Here is a 22,603-nt window from a genome sequence, read left to right as displayed (position 1 = left end):
CCAGGGGCATAGAAACATCTGTAGCTTCTTCCTGGAAGCTGTTCCACTGGGCAACCACTGAAAAAGCCTGCGCTTGGACCATTGCAGAAGGTACCTAAAGAGGGTACTACTGACCGTAGACCTTGCTGTGGAAAAGGAAACTGTCTCTTAAGATCATGCAAGAGATAGGTGACGGTCCTTCACAGGTGGTCTTTTAATCTGAACTACTTCAAGAAATGAATGAGAACATTTCCTTTTCTAGCAAAGGAAGACATTTCATTGGAATATCTTTATTTCCACTATGAAGAATATTTCTTAAATGAAAATTCCCTGTATTCCGTAGAAAATTTATGGACAGAGACAAATTAATAGATTACTTTGAAAAGGATAAACTGAGCTATTGCTGCCTTCCTGTTCTTTGCTATAGAATTACCTGCAAAAGTAATGCTTTACAAGTATGCTCTAACAAGTGTGTGACCCACAAGAACCTGTGGGGGACATCTCATTTCCCCCCCCCCTCACACTCACCATTTCCTCTTTCCCTTTCCCGAAAGCCCCAATAAGCTTCTCCCCTTTTTATGCTTTGTTTTCTCCTTTCCACCAACAAGCCAACCTACATTTATCTGCCCGCATCTTCAGCTGTTCCTTCTTCCTTTCCCCTGACACTCTCTACCTGGGTGGTGGGTCAGTGGTGCTGACCGCTGAGCCAGGCCCACTTACAAAGTGGAAAATCCACAAGGACTTATTTTCTTCCATACCTCCTTCCCCTCATCATTTACTCTTTCCCTCTCCTAAAAGGTAAAAAGGTAAAGGTAGTCCCCTGTGCAAGCACTGAGTCATTACTAGAGATGGGCACCAACAGCAATACAAACTAAAAAAAGCCGCAAACAGCCCAATCTCCTGTTTGTGAATAAGCTGTTTGTGAGACCCCATTCTAAATGAACAAGTGGTCATTGCAAGCCTCATTCGTTGCTGTTCGTCAAGCCAGACAGTTTGGAACCTGCAATCAATTCCCTTGGCAACTTAGGCAGGGATTGTCTGAACTCTGTCTGAACTCCTGCTGTTGCCCTGGAAACCCCAATCTAACCCCAATTTAGCTTGATAGGCAAATCTTCGTTTCAAGTGTGGAGCTCCAAATTTGTTACAAGGAAGCAAAGACCAGGGGGGAGGGGGGCTCCTAGCTTTGGCTTAGTTTGCAGACAGTGGAGAGGGAGAGAGTTGCTGTTGGCATTCTGTTCAAGAGAGTGCATTGGAGCTTGAATTTTCTTTGTGTGTGGTGGGATAGGGATCTATCTCTTTAAGTTCCAGGGCAGCTGCCAGGCTCTGGGCCAAGCTATTATTTATTATTGGTACCTTTCCTGCTGCCTGCTCAGGTAAGGTTTCTGGGAGCGGTGTGGTAGGGATCTACCCCTTCAGGTTCCAGGGCTGCTGCCAGGCTCTGGGGCCAAGCTATAATTTATTATTGGTACATTTCCTGCTGCCTGCACAGGTAGGGTTTCTGGGAGTGGTGTGGTAGGGATCAAGGGGTGTGCAATTCGGTATTCTGATTAGGTTAAAGTTACCGAATCAGGGCCGTTTTGGTTTTTTTTTTTGTATTACCGAAACTTTTTCTGAATACTGAAAAATTTCGGTAATACCAAATCAGGGGCTGTTCCCACACGGCTTACCTGAACCCAGAACACTGCACAGCATGCCAAAAAAACCGTGGAAGATCGCATTTTCTCTCGCGAGTTTTGCGCAATGTTGCAAACTAAGCCAAAGCTGGGATCCCCCCTCCCCCCTGCTCTTTGCTCCCTTGTAAGAAATTTGGAGCTCCACACTTGAAAGAAAGATTTGCCTATCAAACTAAATTGGGCTTAGATTCAGGTTTCCAGGGCAACAGCAGGAGTTCACTATTTTACTAGAGCTATAACTGAGATTTCTGGCAGTCTTGTACTTTTAATAGGCTATTTATGTTGAACTTAGAAGTAATCAATAGCTGTTAGAAATTCAACAAACATTCCTTTTGTATAATAAACACTGTGTTTTCAAGTTCAGAAATTATTTTATTTTTGAAAATTAAGAACAACTTAATTTTGAATAGGCTGCATATGAATTGCTGGAATTAACTGAAATTTTCTGTGAAGATTTTGTTTTGTTTTATTTTTTACAACAATTTTTTTCCCCTTCACCACAAGAACATGAGCATAGCTATGCTGGATCAGACCAAAGATTTATTTAATTAATTAATTTCTTTCCCTACCTTTCTCCCCAGTGGGGATCCAAAGTGGGATATATCGTTTTCCTTTCCTCCATTTTATCCTCACAACAACTCTCTAACCAGGGCTTTTTGTCTGGGAAAAGAGGTGGTGGAATTCAGTGGTGGAACTGAGGAACACACAATGACATCACTTTGGGTCAGCTGGAACAAGGGGAGAGTTTTTCAAAGTTTAAATCGCCCTCAGCAAACATGGTCACATGGCCGGTGGCCCTCCCCCCTGATCTCCAGACAGAGGGGAGTTTAGATTGCCCTCCGTGCCACTGGTGCAGAGGGCAATCTAAACTCCCCTCTGACTGGAGATCAGGGGGTGGTGCCACCGGCCATGTGACCATTTTCTAGAGGTGCTGGAACTCTGTTCCACCACATTACAGCTGAAAAAAAGCCCTGTCTCTAACTATTAAACATCAACAGTTCTCCATGGATTCCAGCATCCTGCTTCAAACAGTATCCATCTAGATTTTACAGAGAAGTTGCAAGCAGGGCCCACAGAGCACCACTGGATGATGCTCTGACAATCCGCAGCATCTGACAATCAGATGCAGTTAAACAATAGAACTATCCAGAAATCTATTTATGTGTGCATGGAAAAATGATCTATTTCGGTTTTGGTTCCAGGGGTGATCAGCTAATTCAATTCCAGTATTGGTTTGTTCCAGGTGGTCTAGTGCTGGCTTGGAACTGATCCATTTGATCCTTTTCATTTTCATGAGTTTTGGACCATTTCAAGTTCACAAGGTGGGTGTTAGCAGTGACTGCGCAGATGCACACTGTTCTTTTCAAGGGGGTAGGGGAAACGAGGCCCAGGGACAGCTGTTTTTGCATGTAACAACATCAAAATAACTTGGAACAAATTTCTCCCTTCAAGTCATTGATCGACTCACCAAGTTTGAGCACGCACTTGACAGCAGTGTTCAGTCACAGACCCTGTAGAATGCTTGAGGATTGGCAAGGTGTCAAGGTGAGTGTTGGGGCCAGGCACAGGGGAGGGGGGGATTAGGCTTTATTCATGCTCAATCAAGCAAAAAACACAGACTCGATTTAATGAGTTTTTCCTCCAGCACAAAATACGCACAACAACAACAATGGATCCTGAAGGACACACACAATAGCGAGAAACTGGCTGGCAATGTGGAGATGGCAGCCTGGTGCTCAAGCAAGCTAGCGAGCCATGGCCAACCAGCACAGCTAATTTTTTTTAAATGCTGCTTTATAATAGTGGCAATAAATTACTTTTGCATCCAACTGTTGCTTTTTGATGCCTTGTTTCACTGAGCTTTGTAGTTGCGTTCTTATGATGAGCGCCCCCCCCCAAAGATGCACATCACTTTCCCCCTTCCCCTCCAATGGAGTTAAACTGAATGAATATTTCTGAAGCCTATGGGTGGGGGGAGGGGCAGTGCTCCTCCCCTTTCAATGACCCGATTGGCAGGGAGATTGCCAGGGGCAAATGCACGCATGCACACTGCACACATTCCCTTTTCCGCCAATGTTAAGGGCTGTTTAGTCTCTCCTCTTGAGATGGTTGCATGCAGACTTGCCGTTAAGGAAAACAATATGCTGTAGGCTGCTGCCCACACTGCCAGGCTGGCTTGCCTGCCTGAGCCACTGCTGCACAGGTAAAAACCAAAATGAAACACACAAACTTTTCAGCAAGGGGGACCGTTACAGTCTCATTTCTTGATTTTGTTCTGCTTCTGGAAGCAGTTTTAACAGATCAAACCAGCAATTTCTGTGTGTACTTTCAGCTCATTTGTTCCATTATGCACACCCCTATATTCAACCCCTTTTAAATCCATCTAAACCAGTGGCCATCACCACCTCTTGTGGATTCTAAAAACTCTAGATCAAACATTCTGCCAGTGCTATGTATACGGTTTAGGCACACACAGAACTTCTACTGGGTGGGGGAACAATTAAAATGGTCCACACTGGGAGACAGATGGATCTGGATGTATTCCTGACAGCTTCCTGCTGGCATGGCTGGTGCTCCTGTTATTGCCCTAGTTGATCACTAGAATAGGCAGATGATCCAAACAAGTGATACAATTGCTTCTAGATGCCCTATATTTATTGTTCACTTTATTTATTATCATCCATTCCCATCCAGACTCAAGGTGGATTACAAAATGTAGTGCTGCAATAGGAACTGTATAAGATATGTGCACTGTGATAAGATTGTAGAACAAAGAAAAAAACAAAGCAATAAAAACAGTATAAGACATAGCATCAGAAATGCAACCCTCTGAGCTCATTTTGCTCCTTGGTTTACTAAGGAGCTATGGACAATGAAGTAATTTGGCCAGTTAGAATGCAAATGGGGGTGGAAAACATGCAATGAATATGTTCAAACACAAGTAAGGTCATTTTCACATCTATTTGGTGGCAGTCGTGGTAAAGTATAATTAAATGCACTTATATTTCTCTTCAGCTAAGTCAGATAAGGTAATGTGTACTTTCCCTCAGTCACTGACTGGAATTGAAAACAGCCTAGACAGGAACCAGTAAACTAAGTTTGCTTTAGCCATTTCTGGTAGAGGAGATAGTAAGTCAATGCTAGCTAGTACAGCACATCAGTAAGAAAGTGGCTAAACCAGCAGCCTGATATCTGTGATATCTGTGAGTGGGTGTTCCCCCATCCTCAACTAGCAGTTGCTATGAGACTATGGGAACTTTCTGCCTTGGATAGTGTTATGGAGTAGGTGCAGAGTAAGTGAAACTGAAGTACAATTACCAAGGGGTAAATACAAACACATGGGAACACAGCACCATTGATAAGCATGATTATGTTGCTATGACATTTCCTCATCCTTAAACCATAGAAATGGCACCAGAAGCGTTTTTAAAACTCAAAAATAACTAAGGAATTTATTTATATTAATGGGGAAAGGTTAGGTGAAGTCGGGAGTTGAAGCTTTTTGAGATAAAATTCAACATCTCGATCACTGAGGTAACATTCAGAATATGCACAGACTTCAGTTCTTAGGCTTTCCACCTTTACTTAACGCTTCTGTTGTTAGAGTTTGTTTCCCCTTGTTTCTTCCCCCAGGCACTTGAGTATACTTTCTTTTTAGTATTCTCCTCCATTTCTGGGGTTAGGAAGGCTGGTCCCCTCTTTTTAGCACCCCAAGCCCACTCTCTACATAAACCAGTGCTTTCCTTCAGCCCTCAATTGAATCTGGGGGTCTTCTGAGGCAGCTATCCACCCCACCCAACCAGGGATTTCTCCTCTCTCAAGAGATATCTCCAGGTTTCAACTGGAAAGGGTCAATCTCCTCTCCTTTACAAGATTTGCCCCTTTCTTTTTGGCCCATTTGGGAGTCCACATTTAATACCCAAACTTACTGCCAACTTTCCCAGTTCTCCTGCCAGTGTTGAATCTGCTTTCCCTTAGGACTCTCAACTAGAGATGGGCATGAACCAGAAACAAAATGAACCATGTGGTTCATGGTTCATCAAATTTAACGAACCGCAAACCATGAACTTTCACAAACCTGCCCCCGGTTCGCAAATCAGTTTGTTTGGTTCGTGAAAATGTCCCATCCAAGTCAGAAAATCATCACTTCCAGGTCAGCAGAAGGTCACTTCTGGGCCAGCAGAAGGTCACTTATGGGTCAGCAGAAAGTCTGAAGGAAGTCCATCCCCTGTTGCCTAGGAAACTGATTGATTGGCACCAGATTGTCTGCAGTGATGAACCAAATGAACCAGCCTAAAGTTCGTGGTAGTTCATCAGAAATGGGATCTCACGAACTGCTGGTTCGCGAACCATGAACCAGCCTGGTTCATCATGAATTTTGCTTCGTATTTTGGTTCGTGCCCATCTCTACTCTCAACTCTCTCACACTCTCAGATCTCTCTCTCTGCCAGGACTCAAAAACCCAATCAGAGGACCCGAAGCCACCTGCCACTCACAGTGCTCTGATTCTGAGAGGGATTAACTCTTAATAGTCCTGCAAATGTGTAATGAGCCCTTCCAGGTTTCTTTAAAACATACAGTCCATCCCAGGTGCTATCAACATGCATGTGCCAACATAAGTAACATAAATAAATAAAGTATTACAAACTAGGAGAGAAGTCTCAGAGAAAAAAAGATTTCTCTACGTCTTCTACAAGAAAGCTCATAATTACTAATCCCATTCTGAACTGGACCAAGGAGAGTTCATTCATCACAGGTAAGTATCTCAGTTGGTTTGCAGTAGAACAGTAGGATTTGAGTCCAGTGGCACCTTAGAGGCCAACAAGATTTTCAGGGTATAAGCTTTCAAGACCATGAAACTTGGATGCTAAGTGGAATGAACCATGGTTAGTATTTGGATGGAGACTATCAAGGAAAACCACGGTTACTATGTAGAGAAAGGCAAACCACTTCTGCTCATCTCTTGCCTTGAAAACACTATGAGGGTTCTCTTTAAGTCAGTTGCAACTTGATGGCACTTAATTATAATTATAAGGTAACAGCACAGAGGGTTGTAAGGGGTAATATTGTAGTCTATTGCAATGTTTATTACATGTATCACCTTTTTTTTACTGTAATGTTCTCTACCTTTTTAACAGCCTTTTTTCCATTATGGTCTGTCATGCCTCAGACAGTTTTATTGCCATAGGCAGTTTTTTGTTTACATAGTTTTCTGTAAGTCCTCCTGTATTGTTTATTGGAGGCCTTAGTGTCTGACTAAATTTTTCTTCATTTAAGTGAGAAAAGCAGGCTATAGATGATGATGGTGATGATGGTGATGGCGGTCGCCACGTTTAGAGCTGGTATGAGAGAGGATAGTAGCCAATTCAAACAAGCTCCAATGGATACGAATTGCCCTCTCCCAAAGACTGAAGTCTTATATACACAAAGCAACAAGTTCTTTAGCCATCACGGCAACCAAGTTTCCAAGCCCCAGCTATCACTGCTGATGCACTGTTAACATGACCTGAAGAATGTGCTACGAACAGTGCCTGCCTGTGCATTTGTTTCATTGCCATTTTTCTCTCCTTTGCTGTGAAGAAATGGTTGCCGTGATTGGTTTCTGCAACAGCCGCTGGGAATTTGGCAGAGATCACATCCCAGGTTCATCTTGGGCTGTGAATCAAACGGGCAGTGATGATTTTAGCCAACGCCAGCTGGGCTTGCCTGTGATCCAGTGAGTAGGAGGTGAAACACTGTGCATCTCAGTCCCTGTCCCCGGAGCCACTGAATTGAAATAGTTAGTCACCGCCATCCCACCGGTGTGTTGCAGCCATTTCTCAGCAGGCGTTCTAATTATGATGGTTAACAGCTGTGCATTATTTATGGCTTCTGTGGTGTTCAGCTCCATTAAAGGGAGATGCTAACTAATCTCATTGTGTAGTACACATGGAATTCATTGGAGCCATTTTGAAACAGAAAGAGATGCCTTTATCGTTTTGGCTTTATTTAATCCTTCGAGGGGTAGGAATACAAGTGCCATTACTCTCCGTTTTAAATTTTTAAAAGGTGTTTAAAATATTTTTTAAAAATTGAACAGTTTGTGTTATATCTTGTGTAGCCATGTGAACATATAACCTCCATTTTAAGACTAAGGAGGAAAGCCTGGCTGTATCAAAAGTTGATGTTGGGTCTCAGGAGAAATCTGTATTCCTTTCATTGCCACTAGAGGAAAACACCATTTCAGACATGGCAAATGTTTTGATGAATGAGTACTCGAGTTTCTTTGCATCAATCCTACTTCTCCTGAGGAATCTTGGTAAGAATATGGTAATTAATCTCTGTCTGTATCCCAACAAAGCATCACCATAGGGGCAGGCTAAGTATGTTTGCTCAGAAGTAAGTCTAGGGGTTTCATTCTCCCAGTGTAGACAGGAGATCCCCTGCCCTCTGCTCCTGTTGCCCACCACTGCTCTGAATGGCAGCAGGAGAAAAAAAATGAAAAGCTCACAGAACTTGCATGCAGTGTCATGTCACTTCTGATAAAAAACAAAAACACCAGAAGTGACATAGGGTAACTCAAGGAATTGCCACTGAAGCCATAGAGTTTCTGGAGATTCCTAGAACTACCTATGTAACTTACTTTTTTAAAAATCAGTGACATGATACTGCAGCCAACAACACAGCTCCCCCATATCCCCACCCGCAGCCTTCCCACTAGTTGCCAGGCATTGCGTGGCAACCCTAAGTAAGTCCCATGTCATTCAATGGTGCTTACTTCCAGGAAAATGAATTTCGGTATACAGCCTGGGAGACCAAAGCCCTCTCTTGGCTCAAGGAAGAGCAGTTGAGTCCCTGCTTTTAAGCATCAAACTAATCCTAGTAATAAAAAGGTGGACTGTGAGAGACCTTTTTAGGCTTCCTGGAAAAACATTCAGGTGTCCTTCATCTTATTTTCTCTTCTCTGCTACTTCTTTCATGTGTAGGTCATGTTTGGTTTCTCTCACCATACTTTTCTACATTTTGGAACTGTGACTCCAGCAGCAGCAATGGATTCTTAGAAGTAAGCTTTCCGTGCTGTGTTTTCTTCAATTTTATACAGATAGAAAATCAGTTAATTACTTAATCAACCGTTTATAAGAAAGCCTTCCTCCCAGATAACTGGGGCCCAAGGCAGGTAACACCAATAAAATCAACACAAGAGAACGTAATTCAAAAACAAGAGAATTAAAACAACCAGTAGCAAAACTTAAAGTAAAATTCAGCAGAAATGGCTGTCTTTCAAGGCACCCCCACAGCAATCATCTCGTGAATCAAAAGTCTCTTCTGTTTTACAAGCCCTTCAAAACTGCAAGAAATGTGTAGATCTTACCATTTCCTATGGGACTCTATTCTACAGGGTGTATAGCCAGTAGAGAACAGAAATGTTCCCCAGAGACACAACCAACCAAACTGAAACAGCTAGTAGGAACTGTGTAAAACCTAACACCTCACAACTCCTGGTTAAATATTAATATATTTACCTCAAGTTTTGTTGGGTTTTGTGATAGGTTATACTCAGTCCTGGAGCCTATTCAAAGGCATTGCAGTAGTGAGTGAAGTTATCACACACGCTCATAGTGACAGGAACAGTCCCCCATATATGTGGGGCTGTAAAGTTAAGCCCAAACACCTTGAATCCATGTTACATTTCTTTTTAAGTTTGTCCAGTCCTTATGTTCGATTCCCACTGCATGTGTACTTTTTATTAAGAAAATCATTCCTTTTGCCTGTGTGATGGTAATTCAGGGCTAAAACTGCATGATGCTTCATTAGCTAGCCATACGCTACAATGTGGTTGTAAAACTGATCTAAAGTAGGGAGGGTGGATGAACCCAGGCCAAACTACTGTGTTATCCATGTCCCTTCTAAACTATCTCTACCTACAGGACAGGTACTGGCTCACCAGTACGATCATGCTTTGCATGCTGAAGTACCCAGGTTCAGTCTCCAGCATCTCTAGCTACAGTATCTCAGGTAGCAAGTGCTGGGAAAGATCATTTTCTACCTGAGACCCCGGAGAACTGCTATGAGTCCACATACAATATGGCGCAAGATTGACCAGTGTTGCCATTTTCCAGGGCTTTTAGTTCTCCCAGAATTACCAATAATCTCCAGACTGCAGAGATCAGTTGCCGTGGAGGAAATGGCAGCTTGGGAATTTATGGAATCTTATACCCACTGAGGGCCAAACTACAAGTGACAAATGACACAGGTTGGACACTTGTCAGCTTCCCTCAAGTTTTGATGGGAAAAGTAGGCAGCTTGGCGGAATGTTGGACAAGTGACAGTTGAAAAGTCCATTGGACAACAGTCAGAGAGCCAAGCTGCAAGACCAGGATGCCTACATTTCCCATCAAAACTTGAGGGAAGCTGACAAGAGTCCAACCTGTGTCAGGCGTCACTTGTAGCTTGGCCCTGAGATCCATCTCCAAACTCTGCCCTCCTTAGGCTCCATCACCAAATACCTAGGAATTTCCCAAGCTGGAACTGGCAACCTTAACTGGTGTTATAACTCGCAGAAAGGCAGCTTCTTGGGGTATCTAGTTAACTAAATATGTGGTAAATTGATTGCAGCTATCTATGGTGCATCCTGACCTGGATGGCTCAGGCTCCTCCGGTCTTGTCAGATCTCAGAAGGGCTGACCACCAAGGAAGTCCAGGGTTGTTACGCAGAGGCAGGCAATGGCAAACCACCTCTGAATGTCTCTTGCCTCGAAATCCTACAAGGTTGCCATGAGCCATCTTTGACCTGATGGCACTTTCCATCACAACCTATGGGGGAGCCACATAATGTCAGTATAAACTGGTGAAACTGATCCTGGTCCATCTGATTGCCCAGATTGTGCCCTGCAGTATCACAGTTCACTCATGATCATCCAGAAAATGGTCCATTCATGATCACAGTTTATTCCAGATCACATGAAAATGCTCCAATATTTGCAAACCGGCAAGTGTCATACAATAACACACTGTTTTGCCTTGGCTTCTATCGTTCTGAAACAACTTGATCCTTTTCTTTCTTCTTCCTTTCCTTCCCCACCCCCAGCCAAACCCATACTGCATTTGTAATATACCTTAAAATCTCTTAAGAAATATGCTGCATAACCAGCTGCCCTTCATGGAAGTACAGAGAGTCCTTGAAATGTTCACGACACAAATTTTGCTGATCCAGGATGTGCCACGCAGCATCCCCCTCGCTGTAATGAAGTCTCATTATCAGAGTTTTCCACCCAATTACACAGATTCCAACACGATGCTGAGAGAAGCCTGCATTGTGTTTGTATTGTTAACTGCAGGCAATAATAGGGGGGTAGTAGCCAGGAGAAGAGAATGAACACTCACATAAGATCCTGCTTAATGGCACCTGCATTGTACAGACTGTGTTAGATAGAGTCCAGCTAGACATTTTCACACCAAGAGCCGCACAAAAAAGACTTTTGCTCCAATGAAAGCTACTCCCCCCAATAAGAGAGAATTGCTTTCGTTCGATGGCAATACCAGCATGTGTGCCTTGTCACTTGAGTGTGAGGGGGGCAGGGGGAGATTCTAATGCTTGACTTCTGTTGTCTTATATTGGATTTCTTTCCTGTTCTATTGTTTACGATCTCCTGCGTGCCTACCACTGATTCATACCTCCTCTCCCCATTGTCAGGTAGCTCAGATTTTCTCCTCCACTAGTGATATTAAATAGCTGAATGTGCGTAACTGTGGTTGCTTCCAACTGCTTCCATGTAGCTGTTGTTGCTGCTGCTGAGAATGCAGGAGCAATGGAGCATCCACAGCCAAGTTTTTCCTGCACTTTCTTTGCCTCAGCCCTTTATGACTGCCATTTCCTTCCGGCCGAACTAGGGTCTTTCCCAGGCTTTAAAAAAAGCTGTAATAGCATTATAATGATCTATTGCAGGGGCCCCTGTGGGCACATTTGGAATTCTGACACAGTGGTGGGTACAGCAACAAAATGGTGGACAGAAAATGGCTGCTGCAGGAGGTGGAGCCAGCCACAAAATGGCTGCTACAGCTTACTTTCCGTCACACAGAGAACATCCTTGTGCTATAGAAGCAGCTTCTGCCGAAGCACCGTTTTTAAAAATCTGCGCAGACAATCAAATCTCCAATGGTCAATTGGAATCCATGCTTGGCAAAAGGCCCTCATGCCCCTCCTTTCTAAAAACACTTGGCAGGCACCAGGAAAGGTGTTGGTGGGCTCATTGGTGCCCCTGGGCACCACATAAAGGACTCCTGATCTATTGCATGAATGTGTTTGTTCTCAGCTTTCTTTTTTTTAAAGTAAGTCTCTGCAGAGTTACAAGGAGAAATGTGCAGTCAGCACTGTTCCCCTTATAACTCTGCATCTACAAGGAAAAAGATTTACTTAATTTTTACTGAAAGATAGAAATAGTACATTGTTACAATAAATCATTATGACATTATAACATTATAGATGGTTGTGCATGGCACTGATGTGGGCATGACCTGGGGGTGGGGGAAGTGTACCTTCCATCACCACAATGTCCAAAAAGATTGTATAATACTAAGTTTGGGAAACAGTAAAAACAAGAAGGGAACACAAAAGCAAAACAAATAGAAGATGACAAATAGAAGATGACAGATTAATGTGCCCCTCCCAACTTTTAAGGAAGTCAAGGCAGAACAAAAGATTTGTGCAGAAACAGCTTGTGTTAGACTATAAGGAAGGCCATGGCTAGAGCAGAATCAGTGGGTGCCTTACCACACCTAGAATACTGACTCTGCCCAATAATTTTTTTAAAAAATTAAAGAATAAGAACTTTTTGAACAGGGAAATATATCTTTTTTAAAAAATTGCTGGTAGAGTTCCCACCACCACCACCCAAAAAAGTAGCATTCCAAATTCCATCTTTCTGGTTCACCCAGCTCTGCCCTCCTAAGATTGTCCTAGTAGGTTTTTCGAGATTATCACCCAGAAAAATATTCCTCCTTCAACTACTGTGACTGTGAGTCTCTCTATGCGAGATATCTGACACATGAAGAACACGTCAGGAGTAGAGATGGGTGTGAACTGGGGAAAAACTGAACCATGCGGTTCGTGGTTCATCAAATTGCATGAACCATGAACCATGAACTTTCACGAACCTGCCACTGGTTCATGAACCGGTTCATTTGGTTCGTGAAAACGTCACATCCGGGTCAGAAAATCATCACTTCCAGGTCAGCAGAAGATCTGCAGGAAGTCCATCCCCTGTTGCCTAGTAAACACCAGGCTGTCTGCAGTCATGAACCAAAAATTAACCAAACGAACCAGCCTAAAGTTCATGGCGGTTCATCAGAAATGGGATCTGATGAACTGCGGTTCACGAACTACGAACCAGCCTGGTTCATGCCTAATTTTGGTTCGTATTCCAGTTCATTCCCATCTCTAGTCAGGAGATGCAATGTTAGCTGGAAAGAGTTGTTTAAAAAGACAGAGCTGGTGGCAAGGCAAGGGCTTTACTATACCCTGGAACTGTGTGATGGCACTGTAAAATGCCAGAAGAGAAACTTCAGCCCATTATAACCTCTCCAGATCCAAGCCCAGCTCTGGAAGGCAGCTCCAGCCCATTTCCATTCCTCACTGCCCTCTGGTTGCTGTACCCTTTTGGTGCTAAAATATACATATGGGAAGAGGAGTCTAGAAGATATTTCTGCAGGTTTGAGTAGGCATGTGGAGAACTTCAACCTGTCTTCATGAGCACCAGTCAAACTTACCTTGCTGGACCACCCTCAGTTATACACAAGGCAAGCTCCTGATTAAAGTTCACCGTGAGAATATTACAGTGCCAAAAGGCTGTGCATCTGTGCAACAGGCACTTGAGTTAGTTGTCCAGGTCATGGAAGCTTCTGTCTGCTTTTGCGTAGTCCAAGAAATGTATCTTCTTATTTAGCAAAATAGATGCAGTATGCCCTGGAGTGATGGTTGGGTCATTAAACCAACTAATTCATATTTTGTGCATAGTCAAATGTATCCTCAAATGACTGACATAAGATAGCTTCTTTGCCAGTTTTATAAGCCTGCACAGCCAGAGGCATATATTTGAGAAATGACTGCAAGAACTGGTTGCAAGGTTTGTTTGGGTTCATGGGTAGACAGACACCAAAGGTGCACAAAGACACCTAAATAGTAAATATCAATTCAAAAATCTCAAGATTTTTATGACATGACCTTTAAAAATCAAAAGGGGTGGCACCAGATGGGGGAGGTGGCCACGATAACAGTAATTGTACAAGAAAGCAAGTGTAGTGGTCCAAACTAGATGCATTCTCTCAGATGTATCTAAATAACTCACAAATGAACAGCTGACATGAGCTGAACTAGTAGGTAATTCCATCTAACTAGCTATGAGGAAATCAGTCACTGATTTCCCATTCATTTCTTTCAAGCCCCACTTGGGAAAATAGCAATCCCAACTTGTAAAGAAAACTGGCTACAGACTTGACTTCTAGCACAGAGCTAATGAAAAATCCCCATGCATATCTTCCCAACCCTCTATCTTCAGTAAGCCTTTTATTTTTCATCTAAATATTTTTCATTGTTCTATGCTGAAAAGAAAAAATGACAATGTTGGGCTCAGGGTTCCTAGGGCTCCCCGAACCCCCCCCCCAAAAGCAGCATTGGTCAAGCACTTGGGGCTGCAATGGTTGTGGAGAGTGCTGTCAAGTCATAGCAGACTTACGGCAACCCCTGGTGTGGTTTTCATGGCAAGAGACTAACAGAGGTGGTTTGCCATGGCCTCTGGAACCTTGGTCTTCATTGGAGGTCTCCCATCCAATTACTAACCAAGGCTGCGGCTGCTTAGCTTCTGAGATATGATGAGATCAGGTTTGTCTGGACTATCTAGGCAAGGGTACAGCAAAATATTCATCAGCATTTCATCTTTTCCCATCATATGAATTGCCCTAGTCCTGAAAGCATTAACTAATACAGAACTGTATCATTAGATCCCATCTATAATGTTATTCTTGTCAGGGCTTGCTGCCGCTGCCGCTGCCGCTGGGCGTGGCATTGGGCGGTCTGCTCCTGACATCATAGGGGGGCCAGGGATGCTGCAGGACCCTGCTCTGTGAAAGGAGGGGCGGTATACCTCACCCAGACTCCCTCTCAGTCCACTCGCTGGCCTGCTCAACCTGGCCTGCTTGCCCCCTGTGTCCTTCTTCATCCCCTCCTTCCAGAACTCTCCTCCAAACCTCCACTCTTGCATTGCACCGCTCTCACTCCACATTATCACTCCTTACTCACATCCACCCCCACAGGGCTCTTCCCAGCCAGCTTTTATAGGGCTTCCTTCTACTGCCCCACCCCTCTTCCAGCCCAGTCTTGGGCTGCACCAAGCAGTTGCAGCTGGGGTAGCTGATCTGGCCCCACTGACCAGCACCAGCTGTGCCTTGTTCCCTGGCTGCCCAGCCTCCCTGCCTTGGCTGATTGCTGAAGGCCTGTCCAGCTGCAGTCCCCTGGCTAGCAGCTCGGCCTCCCTGGCTGAGCTGGTGGCTGAAGGTGGGTCCAGCTGCGGCTCCTTGGCTAGTTGCCCAGGGCTTCCTGCAGAGTGCCTCCAATAGCCCCACCTGGAGTGGCTTGGCTTTTGGCAACTCCTGGGCCAGGCTACTATTTTCTAGCTGGGGCGTGGCTTTGGGCTGTTGGGGCTGCTGCTGCTTCTCCTCCTTAGGTAAGGTCTTTGAGTGGGTGACTGCTGGGCCCCCAAGCCCTCTGTCCTTGCCCCCTTCTGCCTTGCTTAGTCCCCTTTCCTTCCCCAGGGGAGTGGGACTTGCTGGCTTCTCTCTGTCTCCCCCTGACTCCTGAGGCCCTGGGCCTTTGCCTCTTGCCCCTGGCGCCGGCAGGTTCTGGCTCCATTTGCCCATGGGAGGGGATGACCTGCTGTCCCCAGGCTGCCCCCTCTGCTTGCCAGTCAGACCGGTTGACCTACTGCCTGCTGGCTGACCGGTTGACCTGCTGGCTGCTGGCTGCCCCCTCTGTTTGCCCGTCAGCCCGGTTGACCTGCTGTTCCCTCTTGTCAAGTCTGGGGGCTGGGGCTCAGACCCCGGACAATTCTTAAATTTACATACTTAATTCCATTTAAATAAAACAGAGAATGTAGTCGCTTAAGAGGTCCAAGTCAACTAGTAGTGGTGGAAAATGACCTCAAGTCATAGCTGACTTATGGTGACCCCTGCTGGGGCTTTCAAGGCAAGAGACTAATAGTGGTCAATTTTCATCTCCTACCTCTGCAACCCTGGTATTTGTTGGAGGTCTCCCATCCAATTACTAATCAAGGCTGACCCTGCTTAGCTTCCAAGATCTGATGAGATTGTGCTTGCCTGGGCCATTTACACACATCTGTAAATAGTACAAAACTCATGGAATGAGGGCGTCTTCATGGCGTGATTTCGGATGTCATCGCACTACAATTCCGTTTTCATGGTGCGATGATGTCAGAGATCGTACCATGAAGAAGCCCTCGTTCTGTGAGGCTGCTTCCACACACGTTGGATAATCCACTTTCAATACTCTTTAGTGAACATTTGAAACTGATTTTCCATGTGTGGAACAAAAAATCCACTTTTAAAGGATTACAAAAGTGCATTGAAAGTGCATTATTCAATGTGTGTGGAAATGGCCTGAGTTTTGCACTATTTACAGATGTGTGAAAATGGCCTAGATTAGGGCAGGGCTGCTGTAAAAGGCAAGGAAGTCATTCTTCAGTTTACGGAAATCCTTCAGTCCATGGAAATTAGGTGGGATCTAAACCACTGTATGGAACTACTTTTATTTTAGCAGGATAGTAAACACTCTAATCAAAAGGTCTTTATATTCCAGTGTAAGTGTAATCTACCTTATAAAGTAGTTATTTATGCATGTGCCAAGTACTGTAAACATAATATAGAGCGGAACCCCATTCCTATAAAAAGAGAAGCTAAATAGGTTTTTCTCCTATAAATGTCCTTCCTATTTATTGACCTGTCTTATAGTTTTAGAAGTCATTCAGTGCTTGTTTAAACTGGCATGTGATCTGTTTCAATGTGAACTTTAAACAGCGCCTGAAGTGTGGAGTTAAAATAGAGGATTATTTCTGACATTTGTGAACATATGACCTTAAACAGTGCAAGTGCCAAAGGAATTTTAAACCTCTGCTGGCAAGCTGTTAATGCTTTGGTTCTGACATCCTTACTCGTATTTAAATCTTTTTCTCTTGGGTCTCTTTGAATCGATTAAAAGGCGATTTCACACATTACTGGGTAGCAAACTTGGGTTTGCCTATGGAATGTGCATTCGTCCAACAGGAGCTGAAGCCAGTACCAGATGTCTGATGAGAGGGCATATATGACAAACATGTTTTCAAACATTAGTTGTTACTTTTTCATTTTTAGGTGTACATCTTAGAAAATCTTAGGTGAAATTCTATTGTGTGAAGAGACTCTAGAAGCTGCATATGAAAGCGAATTTATACTCATCAACCTTATAAAGAATATTGATCAAGTATATCAAAGAACAGAGAAAAACACAGATGTCATAATATTTAATATAATCATTAACATTCTACTCTAAAAGCAGGATAAGGGTTGCCTGAGGAATTTAATATTTCTTGTCAACTTGAAGAATGACTTACATTCATGAATAAAGGAGGAATTTCTTCATGGACGTACTATACTTGATGTAAATTTAATATAAGAATGTAAGATCAGGAAACTGGTCCATCTGGTCCAACATCCTGTTCCCAGAGGTCAACCTGATGTCCCGGAAGCTGCCATGGTGGAACAGGGAGGGCTTTTGAAGAGCTTATCTTTTTTTCATTTTTACATTCTTCATTTTGAATGCCCAGTAGGTAGAATGTTCACTTTATAAAGGAAGGCAATGGCAAACCACCTCGGATTCCCTCTGACCTTGAAAGCTCCTTGCTGGGGTCCCCATAAATTGGTTGCAACTTGCCAGCACATATAAATATGAGGAAGATGCTGGTTTCTCTGACACTGATGTTGTTTTCTAGTGAGCATAATGGGATTAGGGTGGGTGGAGTCAGACCCTGACATTTTTGTGCTGGCTCTCGACTTTTGTTGAGGTGGAGTAGAGTGTGCCCTCAAGTCATATCTGACTTATGGTGACCCCCCTGGTGGGATTTTCATGGCAAGAGACTAACAGAGTTGGTTTGCCTGCCTCTGTCCCTGGATTTCCTTCATGGTCTCCCATCCAATTACTAACCAAGGCTGACACTGCTTGACTTCTGAGATCTGATGAAATCAGGCTCACCTGGGCTATCGAGGTCAGGGCTTTTGTTGAGGATATGGTCTGAACCCAAGTTTTTTTGTATTACGTGTCACTTGTGGGATTAACCTGAATTTACAACTAATCTACACACTACAGAGATCAGTTCCCTTGAAGGAAATGGCACCTTCAGAGGGTGGACTCAAGGATATCTTATTCCCACTGAGCTCCCTCCCATCCCCAAAATCCACCCTTCCAAATTTTCAGGAATTCTCCAAGTTGGAGTTTCAGTAAGTTTGCTTTGGCAGGCAACCTCCCATCCCCATCCCTGGAATCCTACTGCCATTCATTCAAGCAGCAGGAACAAAATGGAGGGAACCGACATTGCGTGACACTGTGATGTCACTTGTGGATTTGTATCTCTGACACTCTAAGAATTTCCCAGTAGAAACAAGCAAAAGTCTAGTAGCACCTATAAAATTAACAAAATTTGCAGTATGGTATGAGTTTTCGTGAATCACAGCTCACTTCTTCAGATGCAGCTAGAATGTGAGTCCACCTGTCCTTATATCTTGGGGAGTGGAGTGATTACAGATGCCAAATGACAATAGCCGGTGAATGACAGTGGCAGGCATGATTGGATAGGGTGGGGTATGCAGAGGGGTGGTGGGTGTGGAGAAATCAGCATTGGTAATGAGACGGGAAGCCTGGTTCTCGTTTCAATCCAGGTGGATGTATTGTCTTGAGCATCATTATCAGTTGCAATTCAGCAGTTTCTCTTTCTAAACTCCCTTTGAAATTCCTCTGCAGGATAACTGCTACTTTTAGGTTAGCGACTGAATGTCCTGAAAGGTTAAAATTTCCCCCCACTGGTTTTGAATGTTTCAGTTTCTGATGTCAGACTTCTGTCCATTAATTCTTTGTCAAAGGGGCTGGCCAGTTTGTCCAATGGAGAGAGTGGAAGAGCATTGCTGACATGTGAAGACGTAAATCACATTAGAAAATGAGCAGGAGTATGAACCGGAGATGGTATGGCTGATGTTGTTGGATCCACAGATAGTTTTGCTAGGATCTATATGAGGGTAAAGTTAGCATCTTGGTTCGTTGCAAACTTTGGTACCAGGAATTTCCCAGATTTTCTAGAGCACCACACAATGTCGTGTCATGCAGCACTGACTTCTGCAATCCCCGCCCCATCAATGTTCTCAGTGGTGGCCAACTACTCTAGTTGGCAACCCTACACAGAGAATAATTGTTTTTGGCATCAAGCTGGAGGAAGTAGGGCCAACAAACTTTGAAGCTTGATGGCAACGAGCGGAGGGTAATGCCAGAAGTAACTTCAACTGAGAGAAAAGCAGTAAAAAATAGGATGTGCTCCTTGTCAGTTCACCCTTCCGCATACAGTGACGCAGGACACCTAGTGGGTGTGGCCCACAAATGCAGGACAGACCCCATTATTCTTGCAGTTATGCAGTTCCCATCTTCTTTGGCCATCATTTCCAACCGACTACGAGTGATTCCGCACACGTGGATAATGCACTTCCAATCCTCTTTATAGATCATTTGGAACGGATTTTTTCATGTGCGGAACAAAAAATCCACCTCAAACGATTGATAAAGTGCATTGAAAGTGCATTATCCAACGAGTGCGGAATCACTCAACGATAGCGATTGCAGGTTTTTTTGACATTCCAAACTGAATTGGGAGGTCACAAAAACAATATGATTCGGGCCAGGAAAGACAGCTCCTGAAGGGCCAGAAAGACAGAAATAGGTAGCTGAAAGAAGGTTAGCTCCTGAAGAGACCAATCCAATGTTTAATAAGCTCAGTCCATTATTGGTTACTAACCCCTTTTTTTCTCTTTGTGGTAAAACTGACAAGGGATATGGCTCTGATCTGTGGATGAGAGGTTTTTTAGAGCATCCCTCTTGGATTTTTTTAAAGCAGTCGCGAATCAATCCTCACAAAAAGTAATACCGCCCCCCCCCCCGAGGTCAAGCAGTAGGGAGGGGAGAGTTCCTCCATCATTAGCTAAAAACTCTTGCCTCTTTCTACATGATTTGAGCATATCCATGCCAGGGAATATCTGCTGACCCATCTATCTTGATCCTAAAATACTGATATAATGCCACTGTAACAGGAAAATAGATTATGGAACTCTCTGAACTATATCAGTGTATTCATAAGACCTGTGCATAGTTTTTTAGGACTGGGCTGCCATATTACTGGCAGGTGCTTTTGAATTCTACCATTTGAGCATTTATTATACTACGTGAAAATTCCTTCCCCTGCAGGCATAACGTAACGTTGCTAAATGTTTCACCACATTTCACCAATTCTTCTGATTTCAGAGAAATACTAAATTAATTGCTCCTGTGTTTTAATATTGTTGGAATAGGTGACTCAGCATGCTTGGGCAAGGGAGGATGCTATTTTTCCTTTTGTACTAGAACCAAACTGTGTATATGTGTGATGCCGCCTTCTTTTGTCTGAGCTAGGTGCTTTTCTCTTGACTATTTCATCTCTTTCTGTGTTTTTGCACCCACTGCAAGGGGTTGCAAGAGGCAAGAGGGTTCTGCAGAGCTCTCCTGTCAAAGCATGCCAGAGGCACACCCATGCTCTCGTACACTCATGCACATCTGGATTAGGTGGATTAGGAACAGTGTTATTTAGATTAGGGCCGTTTCGACACTACTCACCTTCATCCGGAACGCTGTAGAACGTCGCGAAAAAAACGCAGAAGATAGCGTCTTCTCACGCGAGTTTTGCGCGATGTCGAGCATAACTCGCACGAGAAGATGCTATCTTCTGCAATGTTCAGCAGCATTCCGGTTGAAGGTGAGTAGTGTGGAAACGACCCTGGTTTCTATTTTTCTTCTGCTCCCGCAAAAAAGCAAGCAAATAAGAATCAGCTTCAATAAAAGTAAGTTTTATCTGTTGCAATATTCCCTTTTGAAGCGTGTTTCGCTGCATGTGATTTCACACTTCCCCGACTCTGCAGCTTCGCTGCCTTAACTAACAGATATCCTCTGCAGCACTTGAAAATGAGTTTTTCTCAGAAAAATATTTAGCAAAGCACTACCCAGCCAGATCCAGTTCCTAAGTTACTTTATATAATGTAGGAAATATTTTTGCATGGTGTGATATGTGTTATATAGGTAATGTAGGGAATTGACAATGCAATCCTAAGAACTCTTTCCTAAGAATAAGCCCTATTGAGTAGGTCACTGGGTAGTTTTGCACTCTAACAACTCTAAGGAAAGTGACCAATCACTCTGCCTACGTGTCAATTTTAATTTATTTTTTAACAGTGCACTTCTTTTTGTCTGCGGCGATCCTTCCTTTGGTGAAGTTCAAGAGTATAAAATACGCTTTTTGTAATATTCATGGGGATTATACGCTACATATCAAATATTGATCACACTAATTGTTGCTTAAGGGATTTCGCAGGGCACACTAGACTTGAAAGTTAATGCTGTTTAAGAGCCGACAAATTTGTCTTGCACAGAAATCTCCAGGGTTTGGATATCTTATTAAATGAGAAAGTGCAAGATGTATTTAAGGCATAAAGTTAACACATCATATGTAATTTTTGCAAGCTCTCGAGCTGTCATCTTAGTCTACAGCAGCACGAAAGACAAATGTTATTATCACTATTTCTGGGGCTTAATTTGTGATAGTAGTCACTGGTACTGAGTCCTGGCGTCTTTGGGAAGGAGGGCTCTCCCAAGTCCTGATAGGGAAATCGGTAGAAATCAGGGCAACCTTATATATGAATAGCGGAACCTTTTTTAAAAAAAGGTACTAATTATTTCCATATATAGATTGCATTAAGAAGGTTGTTGGATACATTTTATGTTTTCCGCATATCTCTAGAACTGCTCACATGAACCAATTAACTCTACATCCACTCACAAGTAGATCTTACTCTTCAGAGATATACATTCAGACATTAATTATCAATACTCAAAATGAAAATAACTTGTTTCTTTTATATCATTATTGTAACTAGCCCAAACTGAGGAATTAATGACAATAGGTGCCTTGAGGGCATCGTCTGATCTGGCTGTTATTTTGGCACCTGACAATCAAGTTTATAGTTCAAAATGGAACCATACCTTTCCCTTTCCCAAGGTGAGCATCAGCAGACAGTGACTGACAAGGATGTCCTCCAATCAGCAGAGTTACTCACTGATTCTGTCCCCTTAAGACACACTAGTCGTATATCTTTCCAGATGTTTATTTACACCAGAAACAATGCTGGCTCATTTTTTTGAGTAGAAGAGGGCTTTGATTTGATTCTGTATAAGCAGTGGAGCAAGATTCAGGTCCAGTAGCACCTTAAAGACCAACTAGATTTCCAGAGTATGAGTTTTGCAGCTCCTGTTTGCTCGCTTTCTGTTCTTTCTGGGGACTGATAGATAACTCATAATAATCCCCCAAGTACATATTATTTGTGCCTCTCTGCTTTCTTGGGTTACTTAATAACTCCCAGACTATTGGTCTATCAAGATCAGTACTGAGTCCTCAGAACGGCAGTGGTTGTCAGCTGGAGGAGTTTCTCATCATCTACTTCCTGATCCTTTTAACTAGAGTTGCTAAGGATTGAACCAGGGACCTTGTGCATGCCAAGCCAAGCCATGCTCTATCACTGACCATAGCCCCTCCCCTTTATCATGGCCCCTCCCCTTGGGTAACACCCCCTCCCCTAAACGATAGACT

Source organism: Eublepharis macularius, chromosome 2, assembly GCF_028583425.1.
Source record: "Eublepharis macularius isolate TG4126 chromosome 2, MPM_Emac_v1.0, whole genome shotgun sequence".
Classification (NCBI taxonomy): Eukaryota; Metazoa; Chordata; class Lepidosauria; order Squamata; family Eublepharidae; genus Eublepharis; species Eublepharis macularius.
This window is presented reverse-complemented; position numbering follows the sequence as displayed.